This window comes from Myodes glareolus, chromosome 20 (assembly GCF_982192425.1).
Source record: "Myodes glareolus chromosome 20, mMyoGla1.1, whole genome shotgun sequence".
Taxonomy (NCBI): Eukaryota; Metazoa; Chordata; class Mammalia; order Rodentia; family Cricetidae; genus Myodes; species Myodes glareolus.
In genome coordinates this window covers 42,058,313-42,065,232 of record NC_142045.1, presented here as the reverse complement: position 1 = coordinate 42,065,232, position 6,920 = coordinate 42,058,313, and the positions used below count along the sequence as shown (strand labels likewise).

The 6,920-nt window shown below is 44.7% G+C and overlaps 1 long non-coding RNA gene across 1 annotated transcript; it reads left to right on the top strand.

The window, feature by feature from the left end:
• The first annotated feature begins 1,478 nt into the window (after positions 1 to 1,478).
• Positions 1,479 to 4,474, top strand: LOC146890054 (uncharacterized). The gene is made up of 2 exons (XR_014999248.2): positions 1,479 to 2,721; positions 3,871 to 4,474. It is a non-coding gene; the product is annotated as an uncharacterized LOC146890054 (long non-coding RNA).
• Positions 4,475 to 6,920: the final 2,446 nt, after the last annotated feature.

Genomic DNA, 6,920 nt, shown 5'->3' with positions numbered 1-6,920 from the left:
CAGCTCTGAGGACTATGGCTTCTCCGTCTGTGGGTTCTCAGCCAGATTTATACAACCAGGTATGAATGCCCTTCTGTAGAGAAAGACATAATCAGACAGTGGCTGGTTAGCTCCCTAACATTCATGGACCAATGGCTGATCCTAGTCATCAAGGTTCAAAGTTGGATAAAACTTCCCACACCCCAGCAGCTCACACAGCATCTTTCAGCACTGTGCAAGCTAGACATCTGGGAGAAAGTGTCCAAGTCAGTACCAGCCTGACTTCCCCAAGTCCTGTGTCCAAAGTGTGTGGTGTCTTCAGCCACAGGGCCTTAGCTCAATGGTTAAACTTCTTGTAAGTGACATGGCTGGTTTAAATGCAGAGAGAGCTAAAATTTTTAACTTTAATGAATGCCTGCTATGTTTCAGGCAATACTGGTAAAGAATTATTTCTAAATTCTTCCTTTTTTCCTTCCTCCCTTTCTTTTTTCCTTCCTTCCTTCCTTCCTTCCTTCCTTCCTTCCTTCCTTTCCTTCTTTCTTCCTGGCAAGTTCTTACGACAAGTTACTCTGACAAGTATCCCAGGCTGGCCTCAAACTCGTAGCCAAAATGAACTTGAACTCCTGACTGGCCTGCCATGACCTCTAGAATGCGAGGTTTACAGTTGTTATTTGCTTTGGGGATCAGGTTTAGGGCTTAGTTCACACTAGGTAAACATTCTACCGACAGAGCTACATTCATAGCCCCCATTTTTAAATATTCTAATCATACTACAGAAAGGTCTCCTTGCGATTTAGAGGGGAGGGAACGGAGATTCAAAGGAGCCCTTAAAGTTCAAGGCCGGACATAAAACAACCGACTAACCAGGAAGTTAGAATCAAAGACGAACCAAGATGTATGATGGCAAAGAATCCACTGAGGCATCGGGAGGCCTCCAGAGAGTAGGTCAGTCACATTACTTTAGGCAGATAAGTCTTGTGGAAAGACATTTACGTTTTCAGAATGTTTAGGGACAGTTTATCCTATGCAGTGCAACATTACATGGGCACTTTCCACTCTGAGGGAAGCAGAGACTTGGGACATTTTTCTTTCCAGCCCCGGAGCCTGTCTTGGTGTCAGGCCTTGCCCACATCTTGACTTTACCACATTACAGAGGGCATGTTGGGTGCGGAGGAAACACAGTTAACTGCCCTGAAAATCACTCCAGCGTCTCCTGGGTCTAGGTCATCCCGTTCTTTGAGCAGGCTCTGGAGTTGGCGTGGTGTACATCATTATCCTCATTTATAGTCAAGGAAATGGATTTCTGAAGCAATTTTTTTGCTACTATTTGCTTCACAGTGGCGGGAGCAGCTCAAATACTGGACGTGACTACAGATCTAGTTCCTTTACCAATGTCCCAAGCTGGTTTGAATTAAGAAAAACTATCTAGAAAAAAAGAGGGATAAATTGGTTAGCATTAACTTTGGGTAGGAAATACACTCACACACGAGAGAGAGAGAGAGAGAGAGAGAGAGAGAGAGAGAGAGAGAGAGAGAGAGAGAGAGAGCGCTTTTGGTTCTCAGTTTTGAGGATAAACTATTACATTTCATCATTGGTACTCAAAAGCAATTTGCAATTGAAAATTCTTTCTCGAGGCCAGAGGGCTCTTTATGTAATCCTATTTTCCTTGCAGCCCCAAACACGCGGGCCAAATGTGGTCCATTATGTCCACACTGGTGTTTATAGTCCCATCTTCAGTTGATGGATGTTACTTAATCATGTGGAATCTGATATTACACAGGGTTGAGCCCCTCTTCCAAAGACCTGTCTGCAAATGCCAAAACTTTATGATGGAGTCATAGGACTGGAATGAATGCGACGTGATTCTCAACCTCTGCTAACTCAGATAATATACCGAAATATCCTTAAGACAGTGGCTCTGTCTCTGCAGTGAGATGGAGGCAATTTTTTAAATGCTGCTGCGGAGAAAGGAATTTAACCCCAGGTGCATTGCTACCCTCCCAGAGACTCATTTCTTCGATGCCACACGGATGCTCGTTCTTTTCTCTTGAGTCATTATCCCATTTCAATGCCTAAGTACATCCTTAGATGCATAGTCCTTACCCCCTCCAGGACTCTCAGGCAGTGACCCGCCAGCCGGCCTAGCACAGCGCCACTGGCTTTTACTGACCCTTGAATTCCTTACTACATAATGTTGAACCACTGAGAATCTAGGGCACAGACAACAGTAGTCTCATAAAGTCACAACAGAGCTGACAATAATTCCTGTCACTTAGTGATATCACAGTTATTGCAACAAGACGTTGCACACATCCTTGTAGTGTGGATGCGAGCTGACCTGTATTGCCAGTTCATAAAAATATAGCACAGGGGATGGCAAGATGGCTCAGTGGATAAAGGCCCTTTCTGTTAAGTCCGACTGCCTGAGTTGGGTCCCTGGAACGCTCATGAAAGAAGGAGAGACTGACTCCTCCAGCTGTGCTGTGATTGCACACTTTCTCTACAGCACCTGCACACACACACACACACACACACACACACACACACACACACACACGAACTGACTGGCACATACTTCAAGTACCCGCCTTTTCCTGTCACTTCTCCGCTCAGATGGAACGTTATGCATCAGGTGGTGAGGTCTGACATCTTGGCATTGAGGCAGTCACATGAAGCAACTCGGAAATGTGACAGAGATGCTTCCCGGTGGGACAAATCTTGGCTGATGAGAAATTGGCATTGGTAAGTAGGCATGAACCACCACATGTCTCCTTCACTCTTCCTAGAGAGCTGTGGACTATGACTTCTCCTTGTATCCTTGTATCCCAATCTAAGATGCCCCCATACGCCATGAGACAAGATCTGATAAGAGATTCTGTGCCTCGTCCCCATAGCTTCACCTAACAGAAAGTCAGTTCTAGAAAGCACACCTCCCCATCATGCCAAGGTCTTCCTTACCCTCCTTCTCGTTACCTGAGCCTTGCTTACCTGAGCCTATACTTCCCAAGAAAAATACTAGCCTCTCTCTCTCTCTCTCTCTCTCTCTCTCTCTCTCTCTCTCTCTCTCTCTTTCTCTTTCTCTTTCTCTCTCTCTTCTACTGCTCTAGCACCATGGCTTCCTGCCATTCTGCCGTGATCATCATGGATTCTGAAATTGTAACCAGCCTCCCTTCCAAGTTGCTTTGGTCACGGTGTCTTTTCACTTCAACAAAACAACTGAGACACTCAGTGACCCTCGTTGGATGGTTGAAAAACATGCCAAGGTTTGGGATTCTCCTACAGACATGCCTCTTTCCAGTTTGGCCCAACATGTTCCTGAAGCACCTATGGCCTGTGGCAGTCCTCTCAGTGGACCCTGTGGTCTGGCAAGAGAACCTGACTTTCTCACCAGGATGAACAACCCTGTCGGTTTGCCCTCAAACCCACACTGCTATTTTAATGCCCATGATGGTCACGTGTTTTTCCTGTCTTTTTAACTTCCCTAACCCCACGTTTTCTGATTTTCATGTTCTTACTCAGACGGTCCCCTTTGGTCTGAAAGGGTTATGTTTACGTCCCCCCACACATATATCCTGTCCATCAGGGGAAAATTCAGATTTCACATTAACAAATTAGTCATCCAGCCCTCAAAACTGAGTAACCCCACTTCTGGTCCCATAATGCTCTGTCTACATGTCTTTCTGGTATTTCCTGCCTTTCATTCCACCTTGTAGTATCTTGTCACATGTCATAGATATGTTAGGATATGTCGTGAGTCCTCGAGGACACATTTCACTGCTCGTTGCATGTTTCCTAAGACCGTGCTCACCACTGTACTTGAGAACATGTGATGCAGTAAACGATCCACTTGTTGTATAAAAACCCTGAAGTATTTCTCCCTTCAACCCTCAGGTCTTTAGTTTTTCAGGGATACACAGAAGGGAAAAATGACCACGAAGCTGCTTCTGTTTGTCAAAAGGTCAGAAGATATTAACCGTGGGATGCTTGCCTGTCTGCCTGGTGCCATCAAACAATATGCCACAGGATTTGGCTGACCTCAGACAGTTTCTTCAGACAGTTCCCGATTATTTAGAAGTCTCTTGGAAAATGTGTGAGCTACATGGCTTTTGACTAATTGTTCCTTCTTGAAAGAGTGGAAGAGGCTTTTTTATGTATTCGAGTTGCTCCCAGCAGAGGGTTTGTTACAGTTCTTCCTCCATGTTGTACCCTGGAGCACAAAGAACTGTTTAAAGTGCTGTATTCAAACTTAACACTATTTAACTCTGCATGAGTCATTTCTGAGACAGTGGAAATCTTCATGGAGACAGAAGGCCAAAAACTGGCTGGGTGCTTCCCTGTACATAGTTTTGAAATTCAATCATGTATCTGTTTACAACAAGTGAAGAATTTACAAGCAAACCTATAGAGAAATTCAGTAGCATTCAAAAGGGCAATAAAGAATATCAATGAGGTTTATTATTTTCTTATAGATTAATAAAAGCTGTGGTGGATCGACCAGGTCATGGGATAGTTTTGGAGATTATAAAACGTTACAATATGAAAATCTACAGAATTCTTACTAATCAATTCATTAGAATAGAAAGTGTATTTTACACATAAAACATGCTTTATGTTTTTCATAGTTTTAGAAGCATAGTCACGTGATCATTCACAATCCTGTTTTGTTGGTAGAAACAAACCATATTAAATGAATAGAGCTAGTTGCTGTGAATCAGCCGGCAAAAAACTGAGAAATACTGGCACCGACGAGAAAGATGTTTCCAAGTTTTCCAATTTTATAACCGTAAAAGATAAGGAAGAATTCAGTTGGGACACAAAGGGAGCGGCAGAGAAGGCCCTGAGCCGGGGGCAAGTGAGAACGCAGCAGGCCTGTGCACACGGAGTTCCTTGGGCAGGCAGTAGGAATCTGCAGTGTGGATTCTCCCACTGATGCCATTGTGACCAACTTAAGTAAACCAGGTGTCCGCGAACCCACGTCACTCCACAGCTCCCATCCGCGAGTGCCACGCTCTGCGTTGAGGGACACTAGCTCATTTTTCTCGTGGCTTTCGTGGGGGTGGTTCCCATCAGAATCACTGCGCTAACCTCCTGCCTGAGCTGTTCTCTTGGCTTCCTATTCTTGTTAAAAAGAGAGGAACCCTCCCAGAGAGACGAGTTGGGGTGGAGACCAAGTGGCAGCCTGTGGTGCAGGCTCACCTGGCCCTGTTCAGATGACTAGAACATGCTCACACGCTTTGAAGAACCTGGGTCTCCCAGCTTTCTCCTGCAATGGTTGCAAGTAGCCGTCTTGCTTTTTAGTGCTACGTACTCGGCTCTTCTGTTCGCCGCTGTTTTCCCTCTTGAAACACAGGAAAAGCAATGTTTGAACAGCTGCCTGGAGTCTTGAAAGACTTTTCCTAGTGTGACTTTCCTTCTTGGGCTCTCAGCAGTGTTTGCCATGCCACCAAATCAATTCACTAAATTAAATATACACCGCGTGAGATGTAAGCAAAGAAAACCTGCTGGGAGCAAAATAAACGCGGAGGAAGATAATATAGTCCGTCGGCCCAAACAAGCCCCAAACCGGGGTCTTGGGTTTGACACTTTTTGATACATCACACACTCAATAGGGACAATGCTCAAAGTGGACTAAAGACTGAGGAGTCAAAAAAAAAATCCAAACACAGGCTGTCCTGGGTTTTTCTTCTTTGTTTTTCAACTTGACACATCTGAGAAGAAAGAACCTCAATTGAGAAGATTCCCCCAGAAGCTAGGCATGTAGGAAGGCTTTGGGGCATTTTCTGGAAGGACCTGGTCCACTTGGGTGGTACAACTCAGGTTGGTGGTCCTGGGTTCTATAAGAAAGCAGGCTGAGCAAGCCATGAGGAGCAAGTAGGTAAGAGGCATTCCTCCATGGCCTCTACATTAGCTCCTGCCTCCAGGTTCCTACCTTGAGGGGACTTCCCTTGATGATGGGCTATGACCTGGAAGTGTGAGCAAAATAAGCCCTTCCTTTCCCCCAAGTTGCTTGTGGTCTTGGTGTCCTATCACCAAGCAATAGAAACCTTAACTAAGATACACGCTATAAAATATTGACTAAAAGGAACTAAAGAATTTCTGGACCGCCTTAGATAATTTTGGCGGGTTTTCAGGGACACCAGCTTTTAGTCTTGTCCATAGTGTAACCTTTAGAGCAAAAAAGCCTCGCTCGCTAAATAACAACCCACAAACTAACTTTTCCCATAATACACTCCCATCATTCCAGAGGCGCCAAAGGGCCTGGAAGCTCACTGTTGGGCGCTTTAAGCAGTGTCCGTGTTGTCGGAAACCACATTCTGAGACTCCTGTAGGAAGTGACTCTCCCATTGAGTTCGTGAGAAGTTTTCACGACGTATGCATTTTACTCTGGGACTCAAAAAGTCCATAGAAGTCTAAATCTACATTCTCCACAGAGTCTGCCCCCCCAAATAGCACTAAGAATTAAATATTAAGCAACTGTAATAATGTTACTATCCATGAGGAGTGTCTTAAGTTTAATGTTTAATTTGTACTAACCTCCAGGGTGTTTGGCTCCAAATATATGCCAAATAATGGCTAGGTGGGTCTGCTATTCTTACCTCTGTCTTCCGTTGTCACGCCTTTCAATATAACACTCATGTGGAAACACTTGCCTTGAAATAATATTCTTGCTTAATATTCATAACAATTTGTGTGTTATGCACTGTTGGGTTTATAGTTTTAACAAACAAGGTCCAAGAGATTAGTTGCCTAAATCTCACAACTAAGTAAATGCCAGAGCCAGGGGTCGAGCAGCAGTGTGGGAGTCTTACATCTCAGCACTCAGGGCAACCTCATTGCCACCCATGAGACTCCGTTGTCAAAGACTACGTCAGGAAGAATGTGTGTGTGTGTGTGTGTGTGTGTGTGTGTGTGTGTGTGTGTAAATACCAGGAGAGGGTATC